This window comes from Athene cunicularia, assembly GCF_003259725.1.
Source record: "Athene cunicularia isolate RWA chromosome 19 unlocalized genomic scaffold, athCun1 chr19_part1, whole genome shotgun sequence".
NCBI lineage: Eukaryota > Metazoa > Chordata > Aves > Strigiformes > Strigidae > Athene > Athene cunicularia.
In genome coordinates this window covers 4,160,909-4,187,590 of record NW_020799124.1, presented here as the reverse complement: position 1 = coordinate 4,187,590, position 26,682 = coordinate 4,160,909, and the positions used below count along the sequence as shown (strand labels likewise).

Sequence of the window (26,682 nt, the reverse complement as noted above, 5' to 3'; positions counted from 1 at the left end):
CAGTCACCTCACCCATCGGGACCCATCGAAAATACACGTGGGATGGAGAGCCTGGTTTGGCCTGAAACGTGGCAGGGCACAGCTCTGCCAGTAACCAGTACAGGTGGGAAGCACTCTGCTTTGCCCCAGTGGGCAGGAACTCTACTCACCCCACGGGTCTGGCACAGCCTCCTTGACCTCTCTGTCATCTGGGAGAGGTGTCTGGGTTCAGCCTGGGGAAAGCAGAAGTGCCACAGGGAGCAGCCGGGACATGACACAAAATAAGAAATGTGCCCTAAAACTCTCCCTCATTTGGGGACTAGAAAAGCTCCAGCAGACCCCCCGTCTGTGGGCACGGCCAGTATCGCTGCCAGGTGTCTTCACCTCTGCGCTGCAAAGCAGAAATGGAGGCAGGGCAAAGCCGTGGATGGGCGCTGCACGAGAGTTCTCAGTACTCGTACCAGCCCTGCGAGGCACCAGCTCAGCATTCTGCTCCATTTTGCAACTCCCTGGCAAAAATGCCCAGCTGATCTGATAAAATCTTCTTGCCTTTCCCCGGTAGCCTCAGCCACCTCCTGGCCTTACCTTGCAGCCCCCCTGCTCCCGGGACTCTGGCCGGGCAGCTGTCAGGATTGGAGACACGGGAGGTGCTGAGTCCCCTTCACGCTGGCCACAAGCAGCAAGCACAGGGAGACACAACAGGGACAAGTTCTCTCCAGTGCATCACACTGAGCCCGACGCTCTGCTCCCCACTGCCCCTGCAGCTGGGCAGGTCTCGGCCAGGGGAACAAACCCTGATCAGAGGCTCTGGGTCCAACCTCTGGGACAGGCATTGAGCTGCTGCCTGTAAGCACCTGACTGCGGTTTAATCCACTCTCAGTGCAGAGCTCTGACAAAACCCCCAGCAGAACTAGGGCAGCTAAAAATACTCAGTGCACAAAGAAATGAGTAATTTGGGTAGGACTGAAACAAAGCGATTGATCTCAAATCAAAAAGTGCAAAAGGTGCAAAATGGGGTCTCATCAGGCCAAGCATCAGAAAAGGTGCAAAGATGTGAACCAGCCACGGGGCTTAAGAAAAGCAGCAAAATCTAAAGGTTTTGCCAAACTTCACAGCAAGAGCAGCAGAGCCTGTAGCAGCAACACAGGGAGGTGCCTGCCCACTTCCCCACCATATGCTGACTTTACCTTTACTGTCAGTCTAAATTCTGCCAATTATTAAATTATCCAACTTGCAGCAGGAACGCAGTTAGATGTGATCCAAATGGTGTCACTACAATTATGGTAATTATCTGAAAACAAGCCAATTACTTCCCTCCTCTCTGTGCCAGTTGGTACCGAGATAGCAGCTGTTCAAGGCAAATTTGTTATCGCGTTACTGTACATTTGTTAAAGGTTGAGGTTATAGATTCTAGCCTTCTTTTAAATATTAAAAATGCTATAAAGTCATGGAGTGTATAACTTATTAGGATTTTTTTTTAAATGTCAGGAAGAGAGAAATTTCTTTTATATGCCAAGAGAACCGATGGGAAAGTGATTTACTAATGATTGCTGGCTGGAAATGTGTACTTTGCAATCAGCATACAACCGAGCTATAAATTAACCTGTGTCAGCTTGTTACCTCTACCCGTGTAAAATGAACTAAATGCAGAAGTTTTCTGAGGATATTTTACATTTCTCTTTCTTCAGTTTTGGCATTTGGGATGCTCAGCACATCCAGAGGCATCTTGCAGGATTGGCCGCTCCACTAGATTCCCTTTCAGCAGCTTGTTCAGTTTGTCAAGTGTTTGGCTCATTTAATCATGTGGGAAGCAGCAACACTCGCTCACGGAGAGGGAATGCAAAGGATGGTTCAGCTCTGCCTGAGCCCTCTGAGTGTGGCCCCGGGCAAAGCACGTTGGGCCAACATTGGGCAGAGCCATAGGAAGCTCTTTGCTCACATGAAGAGGCTCCTGAAAAGTCATGTTATCAAAGCATCTTTTACTTTTAAGCCTGTTCATATTAAGGACAGCCTTGCTTAAATTGCTTGAAGGTATCACAACATACAAAGCCCACCACTTGCAGCTACCATCAGAGGTGCAAACGAAGTGCCCTCGGACCACAGATCAGCGTGACCTCTCATTTTGCTCAGACCTTCCTTGTAGAAACTAGAGTCTTTCATCTCATGTTTCCTATCATACCCTCCCTTGGACTGACCTTAAATTTTTTTTCATGTGATGTTTTGAAATCTTTGGCTTTGATGTGCGTAAAACGCTTCTTTCAATAAATGTCAAGAGCAGATTAAAGAAAATTAAATGGCGGAAAAAAAAAGAGACACTACCTTTTGGCTTGAACAGCATTTTCATGACAGCTGAATGAATCAGCTATGAAAAATGTGTGTTTCCCTCTCCGTGCTCGAGGTACATGCCAGTGGGATCTGTTTATATCTGTGGGCTTAACAAACACCCCCATGCATCCGTAATTCCCTGCAGCTTGTGTGCAGCTACACAGCCAAGGCTCAGGGCAGGGCTCAGTTCCCGGGAGCAGGTTAGTGGCATTACCCTGCTGCTTTGCTTGAAATAATTAGCCTTGCTCACAGATGACCTTCACAGCAAGCCCTAAAGGCTGACAGATTTGGGTTATATTGGAGCCACAGAGAGAAGCACGTTTCAGAGGGCTCCTCCTGGAGACGTCCCTGCTGCTCGCTCCCCCATCACCCCCCAGAACTGGAGCGGGGCATCGCGGTGCCCACGCACCCCAGACCGCAGGGCATGGAGGCGGCCACTGCGCTCCACCACCCTCCTGGACATCCCTGGTACCTTCCTGCTATTCTTAACTGATACCATCTGCTTTCCATTTTCCTTTCCCAGGAAGTCCCTGCTGCTGTCAGAGCGACATGCCAGGACTCTCTCCCTCCTGCATTTGGGGTTGCGTCTAGTGCCTACTAACACAGCAATACCTGAAATACCACCTCGCACAGGAGAGTGTAAGTACACTATTCCCTACTGATCGCCACTCGATTCTTCCTTATTATCATTTAATATTTAACTTATTACCTTTATCCTTTTGCTTCACATGAAGTTACTTTCACATTTGTTACCCACTAAAATTGCCCAGTTCAGATTTCTCCCAGTTAAGCAGCAAGACATTCAGCCACAAGGATTATGTTTGATAGTGTTAAAAAAAAAAAAAAATTAGAAAAAAAAAAAAATCCAGGCAGTCCTCTGCCCAATTGTAGCGTTAGATATGAGCGAGTGTGTAAACAGGTTTCTGCTTATCAGTTGCGCTGCTATCTGCTGCACACAAACTGCTCAGCCCCTCAAAATCCAATTTCCAGGAGGTTAGAGGAGGGAACTGTTTGCAGAAACACAGCAATACAAATCTCTAAAGCCACAGCCCTCATTACGCTGATGTTGAAGAGAGAAAGGTTGCTGGACTCCTCCTGGCACCCAAAGGTGACATTTACTTTTGTGACTTTGATTAGGCTCAGCCCAGCTTTGCCATGGGATCGTTTCCTCCTATTTTCCCCTGTTTGTGTGGTGGGTCGGTGACAGCAGCTGAGCCCCTGCTGTGGCCATTGGACCCACATGGGTGCTGGGCATGGCGGGTCTGCAGCGTACCCCGGCCCCGTGGCACAACCATCACCTTCTGTTTCCCCCAAAATACCTTGGAAATGGACTTGGAAACACCGGTCATGCACTGGCAGGAAAGACAGGAACACAGCCTGCTGCCTCCGTGGGCAGGGAGCGAGAGGGCAAGGTCCTGCACTCAAGGCTGTGCTGTTTGGAGCTTTTGCCCAAGGCCTGGATGTGGACAGATGCTGCAGCTCAGCCCAGGAGGAGCTGAGCCCTCCAAGTGCCCTCTAGCACTGAGGAGGAAGGACCACAGCACTGGGGCCGCCCTGGGCTGGACCCTCTGACCCGGCTGCTGGCGGTGACAGCGGGCAGGACACAGCAGCAGCCAGTGTCAGCAGGGCTCTCAGGTGCAAAAGGCGAAGGAGCCTCAGCCCCTGGCACAGGCACAAGCCCTTTGTTTATTCCCAGATAGAGCGATCAGGCAGCCCACCGCCGCTCCCCACACCTCCGGTAAAGGGCTGTTGCCCAGAAGTTCACCACATCAGTAAAAAATGCAAACTGTAGGCTGATTAGATATTCATAGATACTCTTTCTTGATTAGCTCACCATTAATATTTCAGTGTCAGAACTGGATGCATACTGCCTCCCTGCTCTCTTCCTTCCTGCTTAATTAATTTTGACCATCACCAACAACAGTCTCCGACAGATAGCAGAAATTAAAGCGGGCTGTTCCATGACTTTCCTTGCGAGTAAACAGCTATTTGCAATTCCTTTTCATACATCACCCACCCGCAACAAAGAGATCACGGTACCAGAAAATGAGTCTCCCTCCTAAGGACTTCAGAGCTCCAAAAGAACATTTGCTTATTCGATAAAAATAATCAAAAAGACAATGCAGTAGGCACAACTCGGCAACAAGATTTGTGTCTCACCTAGTAATCAGCTAGCTGTTAAGCCATTAAAAAAAAAAAAAAAAAAAAAAAAAAAAAAGACAGGGAGAGAATTGTTAATTTATCTTTAAAAAGAAAGGGCCTTTGATTTAGAGTAGCTCATAAAAGCTGTAGTATGGCCCAGCTGTGAGGGGATGTGATAATTGTTGCAACCCCAGCAGTAGCCTGAGCAGCTAACTTCATAAAATGCAGGCTGCATGGCTGCCTAACGCACAGCACACACATCCACGGCTGAGAACACAACGTGCTGCTAATAGTCTGTTTGATTTTATTGACGTGCTCAAGATATATGGGGGCAGGAGGAGCAGCGAGGCAGAAATTACACAGCGCTGTCCGTTCCAGCCCAGGGGACCGTCTGCCTTCATCCATCCTCCTCCTGGGCCCGGCGGGACGAGGAGCTCGCCTGCATGACAAGGAGGGCAGTTGCCACCTCCCAGGTCCACAGCGTCCTGACACAACACACACTGGCATTGCTACCGCAGTGTCTGTACCTGGGACCAAAGCAGCACTGGATTTGCAGAAATGAAATTTTTTGCCTTTCTTTGCTGCTGCCTGAGCTGCGTGCTGCTGCTGCAAAACAGCCCGCGGCTACTGGACACGCTCCACATCTCCATCCATTGCTGCAAACCACCCTGCCCCATCCTCCAGCCTGTCCTTTCCCAGGGAAGACGCCGTGATGGTGACCCAAGACAGGCAGAAAGGCAGGAGCAGCATGTTGCCTTCTTGCTTGGCTCCAAAACCCTCCACGCAGTAACTGAGGCTGTTAAACGCCTGGCCAGAGCTCGCCATCTGCTTCCAGTCTTCTAGGAATACCGCTGAGTAATTCAATCAAAAAGGAGAAGATCCTTGTTTCACTGAATCGTAAGTCACTCTTCAAGTAATTATATTTTTATACCCCTATGAGGAGCAACAGGGGCTGTTCGTTTTATGGGTTTTAGCAGCCAGAGCCACGCTTCTGCCAAGGTTACGGCTGGGAGGGGAACATGATTTAACATTTCCTCAGCCATCCAAGGTTTATCCACGCTTTTAGCTTTTTGGTTAGGCAAGGGAATAAAGCCCTGCAGGGCCAAGGCCTTTGTCCAGGAGTGCTTTTATTGTGGAGCACAGAAAATGTGTGTGGGCTTGGACCAGAAGAGCTGACCAAACCGTCAGTGTGAAGCTGATTCCCAGTGTTGTGAACGCGCCAGGTCTGCCCCTCCAGGGCAGCGAATGCACAGAGCAGCTTCTGCAGCACAATCGCTGCCCAACCAGGGAGCAAAATCCTGCTCATCCCAGCAGCTGGAGGAGACACAGAGCTACGTCCCTTGCGTGCTGCCTTAGAAAGGTCAGGTGAGGGTAGCTCAGGGGAAAAGCCTTCCAATTTGCTCCATCTAAATGCCTGGGACTCACTGGACTCAACATAAAGAAGTCTTTAGAAAAGATCCAAGAATGTAACCTTTCTGGAGCCTTCTGTTGCTCTTTGGGGTAATTTCCCCACTTTAGATACTTCCACTATCCTCCAGTTCGTGCCCTCTCCCCAGCCAGCCACCCCTCAGCACCACTGGGTTCGTTCTCCACCTGCTCCTTCACTGCCCCAGATGTTCAGTCTTTTAAACAGATTTATTCCCTTGACTTTGAAAAGGGCTTCACCATGTTTCCATCTGTGTTTACACTCAGTGCGGGGTAAATTTCTCCTCCTAACAGATCTGTTTCTTACCAGCAAAGAAATACGACTCAGCATAGCTTCAGACGGGAAGGCAGAGCAAAACATTTCCGAACCAGCGCTCACTTGGGAGCCGTGCTACGTGCCCACACAAGGACGGAGACCTCCGCCAGACTACCTGCATTGTCAGACTATCAAAAAGGAAGTGGGGTCTGGCCCAGAGCCACCACTCACGTCCGCTCTCAGGGCTGCCTCCCGAGCTCACCCGGCACCGCTGCCAGTTTTTGAGGAGACTGAAGCCAAATGCTCCTCTAGAGCAAAGCGGGACTGAAACACCCCACGTCCCACTGAGGGGTCTGACCCAGGCAGCCAGCACCCTGCCGGTCAGCCGGGGCGGTAGGTGTTGGAAAGACCCATTTACCACACCTCCATAGCTCCTTTCTCAGGGAAATCCTCTCTCTGTGGGTGCCTTCTCTTAAAGCAGGACTGGCCGATGCATGGACACGGATGTTTTTAACTGCCTGGGCAATCTGTGACACAAAGGACAGCCAGCACCCGCAGCCCAGATTTATCTCCTTGCTTGTCAAGGCTAGGCCACCACATCTCTGCTGTACAGCAACAGCAAGGCCCTGCAGTGACTTCCCAGGTGGGTCTACAGATAGCATGAACTCCATCTGATCTCAGGAAAACACATTTTGAGGTATCTGGGGGCTCACTGTTTCACCCTAAACTAACACCAGCCTTCAGGTTTCGGGGCAGCCTGTTGCTGCTGGCAGACAGGTCTATGTGCTGCTCTCATCGCTATGTACTGCCCTACTCTGTGTCCTCACAGGTCCTTGTCCCCAGGTTAGATGCCATTTGAATTACAGCCAGGATCCAATCAGCCCAACAAACATTTAAGCCCGACACCAAAGCCAGAGACTGTCTTCCATGCAGCTAATATTGGTTTAGCACACCGTAACAGGCCAGAAACTTCCAACACTGACAGACAGAGAGGGCTGGACACTGCGGTTTAACAAAGCTCCCTGAAATGCATCCATCCTTCTCTTAAGCAAACCTCTTGAGCAAACCACCCATGACAGTGCCGAGCTCCCTGTTAGCATCAGAAAGGATGAGGAGGGTTTTTTAAATCTTCATTACATTATACACTCAGTCCAGATGGATGAGTCAATAAAGATGACGCGACCTCTACACAATTGCTTCAGAATGCATGAAATTCAGCTAGGAGCTCCATTCCCCACAGCGAGGGAGGATATTCAGGTGGCCTTGGAAGGGGGTTGCAAGGGTCTGTCTCCATTTTCCCAGCAACAGCAGATACAAACATGGAAAAAAGGGGAAAGTCAAACTGTTTATGAAGAGAAACATCAGCTGAAGCACATAATTGCCTAGCAAGGAGATAAAGAGACATGCTTCTTCCCAGCACTGTGGGCATGCAAAAAGCAGGCCGGGCAGCCACTAATGATAGGTATTAAATGACAGATGCTCTGAAGCTTTGCAGGATCTGGTTTATGAAGTCCTGGCTGTGCTACCAGCAACCAGAGCTTGCAAGGGAAGAAGGACCCTCTCACGCAGTGGTTTTCTCCTGCACCAACCAACAAGCACAATTAAGCTCCACAAAAGGTGAACTGTAATCAAAGCCATCCCTCTCCAAAAACTCATGTGAAGGAGCCTGCTGGGAAAGGTACGGCTTGAAGAGATAACACCCCTGAGCTGCATGAATGAGAGTAAATGTCCTGCGTTGTAGAAGAAGGAGCTGCCTGCAAACCAAATGGAGAAGGGGAAGGGAAGCAAATTCCCTCTAAAACTGGAGCATGGATTTTCCCATTCGAAACACATAGCTCTGGCACAGTGCTGTGGTCCTTGGGATCGGCTTGTATTTCCTCCGCGACAGCAGCTTTGGAGCCCCAGTGGCACTTGGTATTTGTTTTTCCCATTTATTACAAAGCACTGTTATTATTTACAAAATATATTTCTCATGGACTGTTACTGCATCCAAGTGCTATAACTGGTCTAAACTCAAATCCCTAGGAGAAGCAGTTCAACCATATATTAATATGACAAGGATTTCCCCAGGTTTAAGGAAGTAGAAAATATGTTTTGTACAAGTGGACTAGTTCTTTCTTGCAGTATAAAACTGCTCTTTTCCAGTGATAGTGATGAAAGGATATTGCTTCTGTCATTGATGCCACTGGAAATGTATTGCCCTTCTCCAAGAAACCAGTGAAATAACACGGCTGGTTTATTCTCTAAATAAGGCGACTGAGAAACACACTGCTCCCAGCATTAGTCCAGGCACGCTGCTACTGCTCTGTCCCCAGCCTGAAGGGAGGGCAAAGGCACCGAGGCTTGTGCCAAATAGCAAAATTCTACCTGGAGAAAAAAATCAAAGCATAGTTTGAGAACTAATCAGAAGAAAGAAAACTGTCCAAATGTCAGATGGAAATGAATCCCTAGCTTCTCTCACCTAGGGTGAAGTGGAGCTCAGCTGCTGTACACTGCAGCCAGGATCTGGCCCCTTCTCCTTCATCAGCTCTACACCTTGTATGAAATGAGCTTAAACCCCAGGGAAGGCTCATCTACGCTTAACCTGTGGCAGGGAGCCCGGCCATTAGGAAAGCTGCCAGCCCCTCTCCCTTTTACTGCTAAGTTTAATGGTCTGGCTCTCCGCTGAAGATTTTAGGTTTTGAAAGTAAAATCACAAAATGGCTCTTGAACCAAGATAATCTGTCACTCAGAGATGTATGCACCCAAGTGAGGATGGAGAAATTACTGCTTCAGCAGACGTAAAAATTTCCTCCAGTGAAAGGCTCAAGTTGAGTCAGTGTTTGTGGTTCCACTTTCACGCCTGTCGATCTGCAGATCTGGCAAGTTCATTTTGCTCCCCTGCAGCATCCTCCCAGGTGACACCTTCCACTTGGAAGGTAGATGGAAAAAAAGCCAACTGTTGGTTTTAACATGGGAGTTCATCAAACTCTTAATCATGCAGAGACTGGTGAAATAACATCATCTGAGCTTTGGCGCTGGCGCCCAGCATCTCCACAGTCCCTGCTCCAGGACACACTGGCCCAAGGCCCAGGATACTGACAGCTTTTACTAAGCTGAATTCTGGAGCAAATCGGCAAAAAAAAAAATTCAGCAGAAGAGGATTTGCATCTCTGTGAGTGGAAAAAAAAATAAAATGAGAGCGTGCCTAAGTCAGGCGTGAGCGATACTGGTGCTGGAGCGAAGCCCCCTCTCCAGCACCCTGGCAGCAGGCTCCTACTGTCAGATATTTATTAGTTGTGTCAGGAATTAGTGAGAGTTCACTGACTGAATAATAATGTGCCAAAGGCAGTTTTTCAACTTTGCTGATGTAATTAAAGAAAGCGGGGTGGGGGGGAAAGCCTTGCTCTGGGGAAGGAACCGGAGCTTCCCATGTTGTTGGTCGCTGTCCCTATTGCAAGGACGAGATGTGAAGTGTGGAGGGGAGAGGGGGAGGATGGCAGTGAGGACCTGAGCAGTGATGAGGAGCATGCAATTACTCCCAGCTGTGGTGGGAGCATTGCTCTTCCCAGAGAAAGAGGATGGGAAAGAAGAGCTGCCCTTGTGACTCAGGAGCTGGACGCATCTCCGAGTTCAGGGTTTATGCTGATGGTTTTTTAACTATTGTGCCCAAGCACCTTGCATCGAGGCTGCGTTTTTGTTTACTTTTGGCACTTTTTCTCTTTCTTAGACAAATCTTGCAGCTTTGGGGGACCATTTGTGAGTGGCTGGAAACAGCTTTATGGCAACATTTTTTTTAATGCTGCTCTGGTGACACAGCCAGCAATGTCACTGCATCCAGCCTGAGCACATTTTTCAAGCCCCACAAGAAGAGGGACCACGTGGGCTCTGCGATAAAAGCCAAGATGCTATTTTTAAAACAGGGATGGGAGAAGCTTTGGGTGATTTTAAACCAAATCAATGCCTAGACAACAGGGCACTGCTCCCCCCCATGACCCCACTGCCAAGTTCCTCCTCCAAATCCCAGGGCTGTCTTCTGACAAACAACCCTCAGCGTCAACAGGATGGGGCTCCCGGGTGCTGCGGCCACAAAAACACCCATCAGGAAACTGGCTGCGGGTCAGCCCCTGGGCCAGGCTGTGTGGGAGCGGGCGGGAGAGGCTGCACGGCCTGGGACTGGCCCAGACCCTCATCTCTTTGGCCATTCCTGAACACTTTTAGTGTCCGTCACAGCGTTGGCCACCCGACCCCAAACTGTCCCCTGCCTTGGGCGGGTGTCTGCTCCGTTTATGTCTCCTCAGAGAAGTGCTGCAGGGGCTGTGCTGTGACACTGCCTGCACCCGGCAGCACTGGGCATGGCCCCACTGTCCAGTGGCCCCTACAACATCCTTGGACATTGCGCTCCAGCATCCCCACGAGCTGCTGGTGCCACAAGTTCTTCAGTGCACCGGAAGGTGATATTGGGCAGAGTTCCTTCCCCAGGCCAGCATTTCCATCGTGACTTCTTAGCGAGGGGCAGGACAGGAGGGATCTAAGACCTCACAGGCCAGTGCTTGTGGGTGCAGACTGGCCACACGCACTGACGTGTGTGAAGCTCTGTCAGCTCACAGCTTCTTTTGGCCCTAAAAATGCAGCACTCAAACTACAGAACGAAACACAGGGAGGCAAGAGGAGCAGCTCTTTCCTCGGGGATAGCAACAGCTCCACTGGTGCCTGGCCATCAGAAACCCTGTCAGGCAGCACCCCAAAACCACCTCACATAATAGTGATGGCAGCAGAGAAGGGGAGACTGTCACAGCGTTTTAATAGCAGGTAGCTGTGACCCCTCGATTTGCTGCCATCATGGAGATGCAAGGAAAGGTCGGAGTACCCAGGCAGCTTGGTTGTACACCCTCTTGGTGCTATTTTCATCTAAGTTACTAATTACACATTACCTATATGTCACCAGGCTGATCGATATTAGTCTGAGGAATCAATACAGACGTGGATGACGGTGCTGTTTGCCATTCAGAGCCTGCGCAAGCTGGGAAAAACAGGGCACCATCGATCCCAAAGGTGGGCTGAGATGCAGGGCGGGACAGGAGGCACAATGGGGGCAGTGACCAGTGACCACAGGCTGCCTTTCCAAATAACACAGGCACTGTGACCGCCTCCTGCGCGGAGACCTGCCATGTCCGTGCTGCCCCCAGACACAGGGCAAACCTCCCCCAGCACTCCCTTGGGAACAGCACAGCCCATTTTGATCTGGGTTGCTTTTCAGTCCTTGGGACGCAATGCATTTGAGAGATTCGCACTGATCTGAAAATTAACAATTCTCCCTCTTTATGTGTCCTCACCTGATGATCAGTGTCTTAACTAATCACTTCAAAAAGCACGCGGTCTCCTGCGTGTTGCTTTGCTGCTTAATGAACCAAAAGCTGAGGCCATCTCTGTGATGCCACCATGCTTCTGCCAGCAAGAGGAATCTTGGCTGCAGAATACAATCAAATTTTGCAGGAAGAAGCTCTTGGGACTACCATGAAATCTGGGATTAAAGCACAGCTAAATCAGGGAATTGCATAACTGGGGGTTTCTGCCTGTCTTGCTGGAGTCTTATGACTGTTCTGATTCTGTCATAGCGATGCTGGGAAATTGCCTTTTGAAACCAAAAGAGCATAGAAAGGCACAGGCAGGTCAGGATCATCTGCCCTGAGCACTGGGTTTGTCTCGAGCAGTGAGTTGATGGTGGTAGGATTAGACAGAGCGTGGCATGGGGTGAAAGCAAAACTCCCCCAAAGGCTTCCCTTATGCTCGACTGTGCCTGTGCCCTCGCTGAGGTGCAAAGCCCTGCAGCCTCCTCCCGTCAGGCCGCCTCACAGGCCCATCTCAGAGACCAGGGCAAGAATCACAGAATCATCTCGATTGGAAAAGACCTTGAAGATCACCTATTCCAGCCATTAACCTCACACTGACCGTTCTCGAGGATCAGCAGCCACGGGGAGGCTGCAGGTCCATCTGGTTACTCGCCAGCAAAGCAAGAGCCCTTTGCCTGAAAAACCCATGGTGAAAAGCTTCCAAAGAGCAACACAATCCTGGGTTTTATTGAAGCTTTTAAGGTACAAAAGGAGCCGTGGAGGGAGGCTGCTAGTCCCTGCTGCCTGCAAAGGCGTGTTGCCTTTCCTAAGCAGCACGTGCAGCCTGCTCTGGTGCCAGCGCGCGGTCGCCAGCAGCTTAATCCAACAGAAGACCCATACTCCTTCCCTTAGTCCCACCAGCCCCAAAAACAGAAACCTGCCTGGATTTGCTGTTCGATGAGGTTCACCCAGCCTTGGTTGCAATCTCAGTCCCCACTGGTAGGGACCTCGCTCCCCTGTTAAGGCCATTCCCATGGGAACGCAGATGCTCCTGTGCCGGGGAGCCGACATGCTCCGTGCTGGAAACCTGGCAGAGGCTGCTTTGGCTCTCGGCACTCCCGGACTTTGGGACACTCCTCTAGTGCCTTGATGCTGCTGGGGACTGTGTGGGCTGTGACAGCTCGGAGTGAGGCCTCGGGGCTCCCCAGGGCATCACTGACAGGTGCCCGTGGGGGAAGCTGGTGGTGACACTGCGATGGTCCCGTGCTCCTTCCAGCAGCTTCGCCGCTGGCAGTCCCTCAGAAACTGGCCTGAGAGCTTTGCAGAGAGAATCTGTCATGTCCAGCTATAAACCACAACCCCCTGGCACAGCACCTGGAAGCCACCAGAGAGGTTGTACAGGCACAGACAGCCCTGGAGAACATCCCCTACCCCTTACAGCCCCATAAGGCAAGAAACATTTCTCCCTGGAATGATCTCCTGTTTTTAAAATGCCAGCAAAGTAAGTTTTTGCTGAAAAATGACTGTAGCAGGACTTCAGCTGTGCACCCATTTGCACTCCCTGTCCCTGGGATTAGCCCCAGGGCCCCTCTCCATCAGCATCGAGGGGCTGCAGCTGGGTATTAGGGTGCCCCCCCCAATAAATGGGGCCAGCTTGGCTAGCCCAGCTTCTCCAGAGGTGCTGCTATGCAGGTTTGGGAGGAGGCTTCACAGCCAAAAGTTAATTTTAATTACCACCAAAAAAATTTAATTTTAGTACCATTCTTAGGGAGTAAGCCTCACCTCTAATCCTTCAGGGAGAGCTTTGACTTTGCTTGTAGGGTGTCAGAGCTGAGGAAATGTTCTGTCTTTTATCCTTCTCCCTCTTCCTGTTGCTCTGCTGCTTATTTACTCTCTTGTCATTTGTGTGGATATGTCGGGTTGGTTTTTTTTTTTTTTTTTCTAAGGGGTGGATGCCAGGCATCAGGAATCATGTGTTCAATGTATGGTGGCAATTAGCCCAGCTCTGAACCCTGATGGCATGTCTGCATCTGCAATTAATGCTCTGCTCTATCTGCGTGAGGTTTTTATCTGCCTTCCTTCTGGGGCTGGGAAAGGCCCAGCTTGGATCTCTACAAAAAAATAGTAGTAAAGTGTTAAAGATATAAGTGGAGCCTGACTGCCTCTTGTGGGTCTGGTCTCAGAACTGGGTCTTGTTTGGCTCAGCTTGGCCTCTGCACCTGGATTTACGTGAGTGTGGCTGGGGACATCTGTCTGATACAGAGCAGAGCCTGTGGGGACTGATTCTGGCTCTGCCAGTACCTCTGCTCGTGCACTTTATGGCATGTTTCATGCACCTGGCTCTTTATTAGGAAATTAGATTGCCTGATTCAGTGTTTTATAGTATTAAGCTTATTTACTCATGCCTTTGGTCTCTGCAAAATACCTTGAGTTGTTTTTGTGGGATGGGAAAATGGGAACAAAATTTGAATTTCAGGGGGGAAAATATCAGGGCAGGCAGAGGGGAAGGTGCCTGTGGGACCTGCTGTGCTTCAGGGAAATCTGGGGTTTGGGAGAAATGTGGCCCTCTCCTCCATCCCACCGCTCCAGCAGCATCTCATGGTGGGTTTATAGGGCAGAGCTGCCACCCTCCCCCATCAGAAAGCTGCTCTCCCAAGCCTCATGGTCTTGCTCTGTTTTCCTTCTCTCCCATATAAACTCATCTACCCTAAAATCCCTGCTTTTTTTTTTTTTTTTTTTAATATGAGATAATGTGATTTTGGGGGAGGAGTTTCACTGCCACCTGGCTGCAGCTGATTTCTAATGAAGAGCTTCCTGGGGAGTGGGGGGAACAGGGAGAGAAACTGGGGGGGGGGCGGTGGGCAGCATTTCTGAATCCAAATACATTAAACCATTTAATTCTGTTGACTCAGGGCTGCCTGGCTCTGAATAGGAATTAATCCACAGTTGAACCAAAATTAAAAAGCGCAATACAAAATGCTTAGCAATGCACTGCCAGGGTTTAAAGCAACCCATTAGCTTGCTCAAACGTACCCAGTAAATTTTCATTTGTCAATAACGCTTAGAGCTTACAGTTTATTTACAGCCTGTTCAATATTACCCAAACCCCTCAGAGCGCCTCATTTATATTTATCTGCCACAGTCTGTTTCCTTTCCAGGGACTCTTCCTAATCCCTTGCTTTGTACCTGCTTGTCTCCTTGCAGAGCCAGAGGCAGGAGGGATGTGCCATCGCCTGGGCCAAGGTAACACAGGGTTAACCCTTCCCATCCCACTTATCCCCTGCATGGCAGGCCACCTGCAAAGCCACCCTGAGCCACCTCTCAGTGTCCCACGTCATCCTCCAGCCTTGTGCTGGGGCTAAGACCTGCTGGCATGGGGCTCCTCCAGCCTCTGCCCTGCACCCAGGGGACCCGTTGGCCTCAGCCAGCAGAGAAGGGTGATGGGAATTCCCAAATTGTGGCCTCCGAGGGATGCATCAGGCACTAGCACTGGGGCACAGGCAGGAGCAGCTGCCTCTATGGACCTGAGCAGCAGCGGCCATGGCTAACAGGCCAGGCCCCTCCATCTGTCCCCAAACTGGCCCTCGCGGGATGAGCCCTGCTGAGGAAAGCATGGAACAGGATTTCCCCCCAAAACTGCTTGAATGCTGCCAGGCAGATAACGATGCCTGGCTGGCCCTGAGGATTTCTCCGAGGAAAGGAGTTTATTCTCAGGCACAGACACGAATGGGCAGTTTAATCTCCTGTTGTGGCTCGTGTCCAGTTGGGGTTGTTTAGTCCAACACTTCAGCTCCTGGAGACTTGGCTCCCCACAGTGGAAACCAGTCGTGGGGGGACAGACCTTCCTCCCTACTGCCTGCCTGCTCCCCTCTGCGTTAGCGCTTCTCGAAGGCAGAAGTGTAAGCAATTCAGTGGAAATATAAATGAACGCAGCATCAAGCAGGCTGCCCGGGGAAGGCAGGGGGAGATGTGTGACAGGGTGGACAACCACCTGTCTCGGGTGTAAAGGTCAGAGAGGGAAATCCCTCCAGAGGTTTAACTGCAGAGATTGCCCAAATGGGACTACAGACCACAGAAAGCATCTCCCAGACCCCAGGAGGTGCAGCAGCACCCTGCCAGCACGGCTCACTGCGGTCCCCTGCCCGACACGGGAGTCTGAGCAGGGGGCAGTGAGCGGGACCTGCAGGCCAAGCTCTCTGCCACAGACCTGCCTATTTGGGTGGAGATGATTTTCGATAGAATTTACAGGCGTGGATGCAGGAGGCAATCGCTAAAGCAAAGAGCCGCTCTTTTCTCCCAGCATTCATCAGGGTTTGCAAGCCCCTCTTGCTGCTGAGATCCAGGATGCTGTGAAGGGCTGCGCAGAACCCTGGGGAAAGCCCATCTTACCGCCCCAAAGAGCAAAGTCCCCGGCACTTGCCTGCCGCTGTCTGCATGTAGCCAGCCAGGGTGCAGACTCGCCTCTCGCAGGCTCCGCCGGGCAGCAGGACGGCGACGATGGCCAGCAGCGAGCTGAGGGCCAGCAGGACACAGCCGCCCGCACACAGCACGGCGCTCGTCTGAAAGGACACGCAGGGCTGTCAGCGAGGTCACCCCCCGCCACCGTCCCCGCGACACCTCCCCGCGGATTCCCCCTCTGGAAGTGAGAAGCCCGCTGTGGGTGGTTTCTCCCACCTTTTCCCTTCCACCATCTGTTGCTTAAATTCCCTGTTAAGTCTTGAGCCCACGGTTCGCCCATCACCTGGTCCCAGGGGTTATTAGTATTCGGGTTACGGTGACAATAGCAAATGTATTACACGCATGAAGGGCTACGTCACTAATACAAGTGCCATTAGATGCCTACAACATGTGGCAGTGCCTCCACTGAGAGCTGAAACGTCTCTCTTGATACAAGAAAGCCTGGCACTTAGAAAGTATTTTGCCAATGATGCTCTGAGGCGGGGAACGCGCTGCTGTGGAGGTTTCACTGCAGCCAGCCTCTGCCGACACGCAGGCTGCTCCCACCCCCTACCCCTGCTCACCTCCAGCAGCCCTGCTGGCCTTGCCCTGCAGTGGCCATGGCTTTGATTTAACTTCTTTTGCAACAAAACTGGCTGGGGTGGAAGCAGTTTTCCTATTTAATATTCTGGCAGTAAAATGCGAACTGCATCAGCATCTAAAACTGGGGGAATTCATGGCTTGCCCTTGGTTATGGGCACCTGACTGCTGCACTGTTGTTTCTGTCCCCGTTGCAGATGACATTTCCACGTCTGCCAACGGGATGGCACGGGCAGTGAGGTGGTCCCTGTACCGGTGGGGACAGGTGCCGGCCCAGCCAGGGGACGGTGTGGACGGGCGCCGCCTCCTCCAGCACCCAGCTCATGGCAGCGCTCCAACAGCGTGAGGGCACCTCAGTCCCCGCGCTGTGGCAGCCACCTCAGAGCCCTGTCATTTCACAGCATTTCATGGTGAATTCCACGAAACGCTTCTGGCTTTGGTGAGTCACCCTGCAGTAATGTCACCTCTTGGCTCCCTCATGCAGCACAGCTGTAAGACAGGTCTTGTCCCCATCTTCCTAACGAGCCTCATTTTCATAACCTGTGCAGGAACTGCTCTAAGGAGCTCAGGTCCCACCTCTACCTGCTCTTGTCCAGCCTTCTCGTTCTGCTGAGCTGCTCTGGTTAGAAATACACAATTTTCCTTTTGTACTTTTCCCCCTAGATTTGGGCTTTTGGGCAACCATGGTTACTATAGGAACAAATCCAATACATGTTTTCATTTACACACACACACACCCCCAAGAGATTACAAATCAGGAGTAAATAATCTGCTAAATGCAAGTTATGCTGGAGGAACCACAGGCAGGCTGGAGGGGAGGAAGAGGAATTGGGTTTACCCTGCGATGGCTATGGGGGGGGTCCAAGAGCTAAAAAAACCCTCCAACACTAGTGGTGCTGCCCCACGGGCACTGCCCTATTTCTACCTGTATTATTTACTGCTGAGCTGTTTTTTTTAACAGCTGGACTGACTGGCAGAGCTGCTGCCTGCAGGGTCCTGCCCGGGAGCTGCTGCTGCTCCAAGAAGGGACACGTGGGTGCTGGTGGGGGACAGGCCAGGGGAGCAGGGACACTGCCCCAACACCCTGGTGCGAGCGCTTCCCCCGGTGCTGTGCAGTGGTTAGAAACCAGCATCTTATTTATAGCCCATTTATACACTGCACAAGAAATGCAAACACTGTCCTGGAAATAAATTAATTCCTGATGTGCAATGCAAAAGGCACGGCAGAGCAAACAGCTACCGAAAGAAACAGAAAAGCTGTTTCAGCAGGGACTGTGGCACCAGGGGTAGCTGCTCCTCTCCGCTGCCTTCCAACCCACCAAGACCCAAAGAGACACGTGCTGCTTCGGGACAAAAGAGACAAGATTGGGACACCCCCAGCAGGGACCAGGCCCTCGTCCCATCTGTATGCTGGGAGGGACCCACAGGGTTTGGGGTGGGATGGGTGACCCCATCCACGCAGACACCCTCCCAGCGTGGGACCCCACGGGGAGAGCAGCCTCAGGCCTTGCTCCCCATCACTCCCAGGGCAGCAGCATGGCGAGGAAATAGGGATTTATTAAAAAATAAAAAAAAAAAAAGGAGGATTACTCCAGCCAGCATCTGAATTTCACCCTCCACCCGGCAACATGCAAAACCATCTTCCTTTGTGAGGACCATTAATTATTTAGAGCAATGAATTTTTCAGCAGAAAGGGGTCTTGTGAAGCAGACTTGTTCTTCTCTCATGTGAAGCAGATTATTTTTAATGATCTAGGTGGTTCTTAATTATGGTAGCACAAATCCCCTAAAAACTCCTAGCTCCTTCTGGAAACAACCTTCGCACCCACAGAAAGGTGCAAAGATATTTTTCAGGGCATAGCACCAAGAAAAAAGGTGAGCGTTACACTGAAAGAAGAGCTGGGTCTGGTTTGGGTCCTGCCATCAGGGTTGGGCAGCAGCAAGACTGTGAGGTCCCAGGGCTGGCAGCACCCTGATGTGCACAGTGGTGGCCAAAACCCAACCAAATATCAACCAGGCCTTGGCAAAGGTAACTAAGGTCTCATTATGGATATGTTAAAATTCCTGTGGGCAGGAGGCGTAGGCAAATGGTGAAGTTTGTGTTCTGCCATGTGGGCTGGGGATGCTGAGTCACCAAATAGCCTCCGGGCAGCTCTGGGGGCAGGAGGGGAGATGCAGCTGAGCAGTTTTGCTGCAGGGCTCAAGGGACTGTGGTGATGCAGCTTCTCCAGAATAGGTGGCAATAGAAAAAGGCACAGGTTGCTTCAGGGCAGGTTGCAAGAGACCCTGCTGCAAGCTGGCGGTCCTAGTCAGGCTCCCACACGATGCTGATGCCCTCCAGAGCGGCTTGAACACAAGGTGTGAGCTTCTTTCCCTAACGTGTTGGCAGTACCTGCCGAAACACTGGATATGCTCTCGTAAACCAGAAATTTTGCTTGTGTTGTAATCTTTCCAGGGCCTTGGCTGGGAAATTATCCCAAGTGCTCCTGCCCTGTACTTGAGTTGCACCTGCAGGTCAAACAGCTGCTTCTGAAGGAAAATAATAAGGTTTAAGTTTGAAGAAGTCCATGGAGCAAAGGTACCAAACAGTAGCAGCTAAAACCCCTCTCCTTCCAGCTGCCCAGCGCCTCCCTCTCTCCTCCTTGTTTGTGCCTGTTGCATCTTGAGCGGAAGGAAAGGAGAGGATGCAGGAAACAGGATGCAAAGGCTGAAACCCAAAAATAGATGGCGGGGGGAGGAAACAAACAGGATGGATCGAGGCCGTCTGGAAGAGCCCAGCTCAGGCCGGGGCCATTCATCACAGCAGAGCGCACAGCTCCCAGTGCAAAACCGGCCAGGGAGAAGCAGAACCTCGCTGCCCGGGGGGTGCCTGTCCCCAGGCACTGCAGACCCACGTCTGGGCCAGGGGAGACCCCCCCGGGGGGCCCAGCAGAGCAGGGCTGTGAGCTACCCTGCCTCTGCTGCCATGGGAAAAGACATAAAACCGTGTCAGATTTTCTGCTCCCACTCCCAGGGAGATTAATTGTTTATCCCCAAACAAATTAATAGTCCCCTGGTGGGACTGTAAATATGCCTTTATGTAGCGTAATAAATTCCGATTAACAACAACCCCCTACCCATTATTTTACTATTTTACAGGTCTGACATGCGCCATGGCTATGCCATTCACCAAGCAATAAATCTTCTGAAGGTGCTGTTTGATTCACCAAAAAAAAATCAAAATTAAAATGTCACCCAATGACCGTCCTGGGAAGAATCACTTAATATCCCTAATGAAAATTTTCTAAAAGTTAACCTGTCTTTTGAAGCCAGCATCCACGATCTTTACAGTTTAAAATGAAAAGGGCAAAGGGAGAAAAAACTGTCCAGTCCAATGAGTTAGTGCTGAGAAATGGTACCCAGCGTTTGGCTTGACAGAGATGAACCAAGTTGGCAAAACTGCCATTGCATCCTGAGTGCTGGGTCATGCCATGATGCGCATTAGTTTATTAACGCAATTTATTAATTGGAACTTGACCACCCCTGAGAGCTGGCCATCCTGGATGGGTCCTGGGGTACCTGGTGCAGTAGGCTGAAAGCAAGGTTACAGACTGCTTGGGTATTTCAGCCCTGCTCAAATGCTTAAGCACCTTTGCAAATGGGGGCAGAAAATAAATACCCTAAACAATTAGGAAATAAAGCCGTGGGCTGAGAGAGAGGGAAGGTCACAGTGTGTCTGGTGGTGTCTGCTGAGGCAGAAAAGGTCTGAGAAACCCCAAATTTGCTGGGGGAAAACTGGCTGTAAGAGAAGAGGGGGCAAAATTAATCAAACCATTTTCTTTTTTTTTCATGCAGTCCCTTCCCATCAGAGCTGTGTGTGATTAAATATTCATTCAGAGAAGATGTTTTGGGGGTTAAACTGGATAGTGCTGTACCTGGAGAGGCAGAAACTGAATGGATACCAGGGGTTCTAACCTCGTTAAAAAACTAAACCAGCACTGGACGGAGGTGCTGAGTGGAGACCTGGGGTTTGGGATTTGCAGCAGTGCTGGCAAGGACCCGGGAGGCCACACCAGGAGTTAGTGCCAGGAAATAGATGCAGATGTTGGCAGCTGGGTCTGTCTCTGCTTCGTAGCTCAAGATGCCCCTGGCGAAGCTCCTGGTAGAAGAGGAACAGTCGCCACTGCCAGTTAGAGGGCAAATAAATAGGGCTGGAAAGGATCAGTGCAAATACTCAGACTGGTATCTATCTGCAGGGCAGCAGCGGTGCTGGAGCAGCAAAGCTGCCTCCTCTCCACCCCAGCGCCCCCCCAAGCTGGTGGCACTGGCACCACGCGGCCGTCAAGTCCTTCAACTCCTCCCAAACCTTCCCGAGAGTTCTGCACTGGACCCTAAACCCCCGCTTTCATCCAAACCAGCAGAGCCTTCTCCTGGGGCAAAGGCGTAAGAAATCTCGGTGAAAGCTGGGAATACCCGCCTGGGCGCGAGAGAGGGGCGCCTGCCTCTGCAGGAGATGCTGCCTGCGCAGGGGTGGGTGGATCAAGACTCGCAGCTTGTTCATATTTCCCCCACACAAGTCACAGAAACAAACATCCGCCATCTGGTCGGCATTAAAGCGACGGCCAGGAAGAAGATCCCACATGTCCTCATCTTCTCCTCCCTGGCAATTACCTTCCTTTCGGTGCCATCTGAGAATTTTCTCCTTCCTATTTGATATTCCCTCTCCATCCTGTTCCCATGCAGATCCTATCGCCTGCCCAGCAGGGCTGGGAAGTGCCTGGTGTCATCCCGTGGGAAGGGTGGGAGCGGGTCCAAGCTCCCCAAACCAGCCCGGCAGAAACGCAGAGCTCCAGGTGTGATGCTGCCGGGGAGGAGGCTGGTGTATCAGGGTCCCCTGAGCCGGGGTGTTTTGGGGCACAGGGATGCAGAGGAGGCAATAAGGCTCCAGTCCTCATTTCTCCCCTTTTAAATGAAGGATTTGGTTGATGGGGACCTGCCCGCTCCGTGGCACACACAGGGGAGCACTTCTCCCCAGCTTAAATTTACCAGCTCACGCACAAAATTCAGCAAAAAATAAAACCACGAGATACAGCTTGGCCAGTCCTGGCCTTCCAGGTAACTTTCCCACTTTCCAGCTAATTAGAGTATTCAACACAAACACCAGAGGGGTTAATGTCCAAACCAGTTCAAGAAAAAAAAAAAAAAAAAAGCATTTTTTTAATTAGGAAGAAAATAAGAGACAGATAATATGTCTGATGAATTACAGCTGTCTTTCGTCCAGTGCCATTGCATCTGGGGATGCTGGAAAGCAGTTCCTAATGGCACTGCTTTATCTAAGAGCATGATGGATAGTGGTGAAAGAGAAAAAAAAGGGAAAAATAAGACATTAGCACATCAATGGCGTGCCTGTGACCTCCATCAAGGGATGCGAACCAACTTAATGAAATTTTAATTAGGCAGCAAGCAGCGTGCTGTCGCTGGGTACCAGATCAGACCTTCTTACCCGCACTCTGTTATTATCCTTCCTTGGGATAAGCCCCTTCCTGGTGCTAGTGGCAAAGCTGGGCTCATGGTCCTGGTCTGGGGAATGCCCCACAGGTCACAAAGCTCTCCCATCTGGCTTTTCCTTACAGAGCCAGTGGAGGGGACCCCAAAGGGAGACTCTGCTCTGGGCCCTACAAAGGGGAAATGCAATGCGCAGCCCAGCATCTCTCCGATGCGCCCAGGCCATACCCCTCCCAAGGGTTGAGGCCTCGCTGTTTGCTGAGCAGGTTTGTGGGCAGGCAACTGAGCGTGAACTGGTCATCACTGTCACGAGTGGCCACGTCTCAGCTAAGCCCTGGCTGCTGCCCAGCCCCTGGCCCCGCAGCCCAAGCAGTGACGCCGCGGCTAATACCCACCTCTCCAAGCTTTTGTTTAAGCAAAGCAGCTTGTGTCTCCTGTTGAGAGCAGAGTTGATAGAATTAATCCTGAGAGCAGACTGTCTGTATTTTTCAATCAACTTGACCTTCCACAGCCCACCGATAAGCTGGCCCTGTCTCAGCACTAGTTTCAGCCCAGCTTAGTGGTGAGCGGTTCACTGGTCAGCAAGTCCTGGTTATGGTTTGCTACTCGGGCATTGAAGCATGGGGCCAGAGCCTAGTAATTACAGGTTTCCCCAACAGTGGGTATTTTCTGTTCTGTTAATGTAGGTCAAAAAACTCTGGGTGGCTAATGAAAGGAGATAAAGTCTACTGCAAGGTACTGTGCATAAAGGGGAAGATGGTGATTTCAAGAATTGCCGAGCACTTAAACCTCTTGCCAAGGTTGTGTAAGTGCAATTAAAAATCAAAACTGGTAGACAGAGTAAACCAGGGAAGATCTGCTCCCTTGGGAAGTTCTTAGGATGAGGAGCTAAAAGCTGATTTCCTGATAATCCCAAATTAACACGCTGGTCTGATACACGGCCCCCAGAGGTAGAACAGATTCTGCTCAAGAGCCCATCTCGCACATGGCTCCCTGCACTGCAAGCGGGGGACCCCCAAAACGCTCAGCTCCCTCTGCCACAGCCTGTGCTCGAAGAGAAGCGACAGATTTTCCAAATATCCTCCCATGCCCACGAGCACCCCACGTGCTTTTTCGCTGGAACAGGGCTGCTGCATAGCTCCGCAAACCTGATCCCAACTGGCAAACCTCAGGTTACATCGTGAACCCAACGCTGGACTGACAGGGCGAGAAACCAGCCACAAAGGTTTATGAAACCTTTCAGCATTTTCTAATAAAAGGGTAAGGAGGTTTACTGTGCATTTTCACTAGGGTTTGCTGAATCTTTTCAAGTCCTTCTATGGGCAAAAACCCAGGAAAGACCCACTCAGGGAACTCCTCATGCTATGCAAAACCTTCCCCCTGTCCTGAGTGGGTTACTTTGTGCTCTGCTCCAGCAGGGCATCCCTGGCTTCATAGGCAAGTGCTCCATGTGGTTTTAACCTGAATACCATGGGCTGATCAGCTTCTTTGTTATTTTAGATTACGTGCTTGGCAAAGCCTGAAAATAATTGGAGACTATCTGGAAAAATAAAAATAGAAATTTGAAATGAAGCAGCACTAGCTTCCAAAGTGCAGCACTGAGACAGGAACCCAGGAGCCAAATGCTCCCACTGAACGAGAAAGTAAATTAGCTCAGGATGAAGCACTATTTTGCACGCACGCATACGCACACAGCGATCTGGCACCAAAAAAAAAAAAAAAAAAAAGGCAAAGTAGTGAGATGTGATGAAGCAGCTCAGAGCTGAAAAGCTCGTCTGTTTTTCCCAGCTCTATCAGTTGGCCTCCCAAGAGCAATCCCTTTTCCCCATGACACCTGCACCCCTCGGGATGCCCCTCTCCAGCCCTCACAGCTCCAGCTCCTCCCACAGCGGATCCTCCTTCCCATTAATTGTCCCTGTAAGGGCCCCACGCAAAAACTGTCTGTGGCCCGGGGGCAATATCACCATCACCATCCTCCCTCCTCACCTGGCTCCAGCCAGACCCTCTCCAGTTTCCATCAGCTCCTGCAAGGTCTCGGCCTGCACAGGACAGCCCGGCCACAACATCTCCAGGCATCAGGGATATTTTACTATATTCCACCCATCAAACCACCATCGTGATGCTGAGCACGATGCAACGCCCCAGCAGCCTCAGCACTGACAGGGTTAAATTAAAGGTACCCATGATATTAGAGAGCTGCAAAGTAATTATGAAAGGAAGCGGAAAAAAAGCCAGCAACTCTAAGCAGACATGAAGGCCCTCTTAAGAGAAGAAAGGCATGTTAATTAACCTCTAGACATGATTCAAAGCATCATTTGTAGCATGATTAACATAATCCCCCAAGTGCAAACACACAACTGGCATTAACGATCATTTGCCGGGCTGAACACTTCCCCACCCCTTCATCAAATCGGCACATTTGAACAGGGAAAACATTTGAAACGCGGTAAACGTGCACGTTCCAGGAAACAAAAAGAACAACGTTCCCTGGAGACGGACATCCCAGCTGCGGGCTGCTCCCACCCCCTGTGCGCTGCAGGTGGGCATTCTCCCCAGATGTGCTCTCAGCATCCTCCCCAGATGTGCTCTCAGCATCCTCCCCAGGTGTGCTCTCAGCATCCTCCCCAGATGTGCTCTCAGCATCCTCCCCAGATGTGCTCTCAGCATCCTCCCCTGACGTGCCATCAGCTTCACCCTAGAAAAGCTCCTGATCCCCACGTCGGCTTTTGCTTCCTTTGCCCCCACAGCCACAGCTTCACACCCTTCTCACCAGCCTCGGCCACTTCAGCAGAAACCTGGTGGCTGTTTTCCAAAGCTCCTAGACTCCTGGCCACGTTAGGCTTTCATTTAAAGAAGGAGCTGCCCACAAGATTGCTTGAAAAATTGGAAATGGAAGGTCAACAAGTTCTGAAAGCAAAGATAAAGGAGCCACAATTTCCCCGTCTCTCCAAAACCAAGAACCTCCTGCTTGAACCTGCGGACGGGGCTCCCAGCCCTCAGCTCCCCCCGTCCTGAGCACGGAGGCGTGCAGGTTCCCAGGGCTGCTCATGCACGAAAGCCAAAGCTGTTGCCTGCCTTAGCAAAGCTGTCAGGGACATTTTATTATATTCCACCTCATCAAATAACCATCACAACAGGTATTCTCATCCTCATCATGGCAGGAAGCTGGTAGGGCAGCACTTTCCCCTGACAGAGACTGCACTGTTCATGAATTACCTGGGTGATATTAATAAAGGTGACAAAGATGTGTCACCAAAATCCCCTGTAAGCTCCACCTGGTACCGTGTATTATTCATCCCTACCACAGCCCAAGCTCGGGAGCTCAGAGGCTTTGCCTTATGTTATATTCTGGATCTAAAATGCTTTCAGAGGCTGAGGCTGCGTGTAGCTGAAGCTTGTTCAAATGAGTCACTGCTGAGCTTCATTCTTATCTTTAAAGTTTGTTATTCCTTCGAAGTGTTTATCTGAATTGCATTTGCAAAAACAGCTGAACAAAGGCCAACTTATGGAAACAAGAGCATTTTTGCACGTTTTTATATAAATAGGAAGGATTTCATGCAGCCGGTTCTTTTCTTTGCAATTCACAATATTTGTCTTTGATGACAATTTTAAGGACCATGACGGGATTTAAGCAATCACAGGCAGACCTGGCATCCTGGGAGAGGGAACAGCACAGCTTCACGGCAGGCTGAGAAATTCAACCACTGACACCCATCGTGTGGGGTGCAGCCACGACCTCCTGGCGACTTGGCCCTGATATCGGGGTTCCTGCAATGTAGCGACCCAGAGTGAGTCAAAGCTCACGTGCTTCGAGCTGCGGGAGTGAAATCACACTCACAACCTCAGGGTAAGACACTAAGAATAAAATGAAAGGAAAGGAGGAAGAAAGGGCAGGGGCGATCAGGTGGTGGATGCCGGGGCTGGGCTTTGTGTGGTCCCCACACACACCCAGCGGGGATGGGCGGCTCTTTGTCACCCCAGGACACCCCAGCAACACCAAACCCCACGGGGCAAGCCTTGGCCTTGGCCTCCTTCCTCCCAAAACCTGGCAAGGGCACCACCCCGGGCTGGCCGGGCAGGGGAACGGCCACAGTCTGCCCCGTCCAGGCTCGATTTCTGGATCCGCGTGTCCCAGGGGCAGCAGTTTCAGCCCCCACCCCCCCCCCGGCTCCTCTCCCGCTCAGCGAACTCAGCCGGCAAACGATGCGCAGTGCCCCGCCGGGGAGCCCAAACCTCTCCCCTTTCTCTCCCGACCTCCCCCTGCACACCCAGGGTGGAGGGATGTGCGGCCCCGGCGGGAGCCCCGGCACGGCAGGGTGGCCAGGTCAGGCCGTGCTTTGTGGCCACGCTCAGGCTGCGCTGACCACCACAAAGGCACCCAAGAGGTTTCCGTGCAGCACCCCAAGCGCGGCCAAGCACCCCAAAGAGAGGTGTGACCCCACGGGAGACCCAGGGGGTGCTGAAGGGATGCTCTGGGGCAGGACACGGGGGGGATGCAGGAGATGAAAGGGATGCTCGGGAGCAGCGCGGGGGGATGCAGAGGATGCCCGGGATGCTCAGGGCAAGACCGGGATGCGGGGGGGAGGATGGGGGGCTGCTGGGGAACCTGGCTCAGAACGGGGGGACGCTGGGGTGATGACAGGGACCTTGGGGAGGTGAGGAGGACAGAGGGATACTGGAGAGCCTGGGGCAGGTTTGGGGGGTTACGAGAGGGATGATGGGG

At 51.3% G+C, this 26,682-nt stretch overlaps 1 long non-coding RNA gene across 1 annotated transcript in view; it reads left to right on the top strand.

Moving 5' to 3' along the window:
• Positions 1-14,688, top strand: part of LOC113487154 — a 42,666-nt gene extending 27,978 nt beyond the window's left edge. The window contains exons 3-4 of the long non-coding RNA XR_003399736.1: positions 2,828-2,943; positions 14,644-14,688. This is a non-coding gene — a long non-coding RNA (uncharacterized LOC113487154). The remainder of the gene's footprint in view (positions 1-2,827; positions 2,944-14,643) is intronic.
• Positions 14,689-26,682: the final 11,994 nt, after the last annotated feature.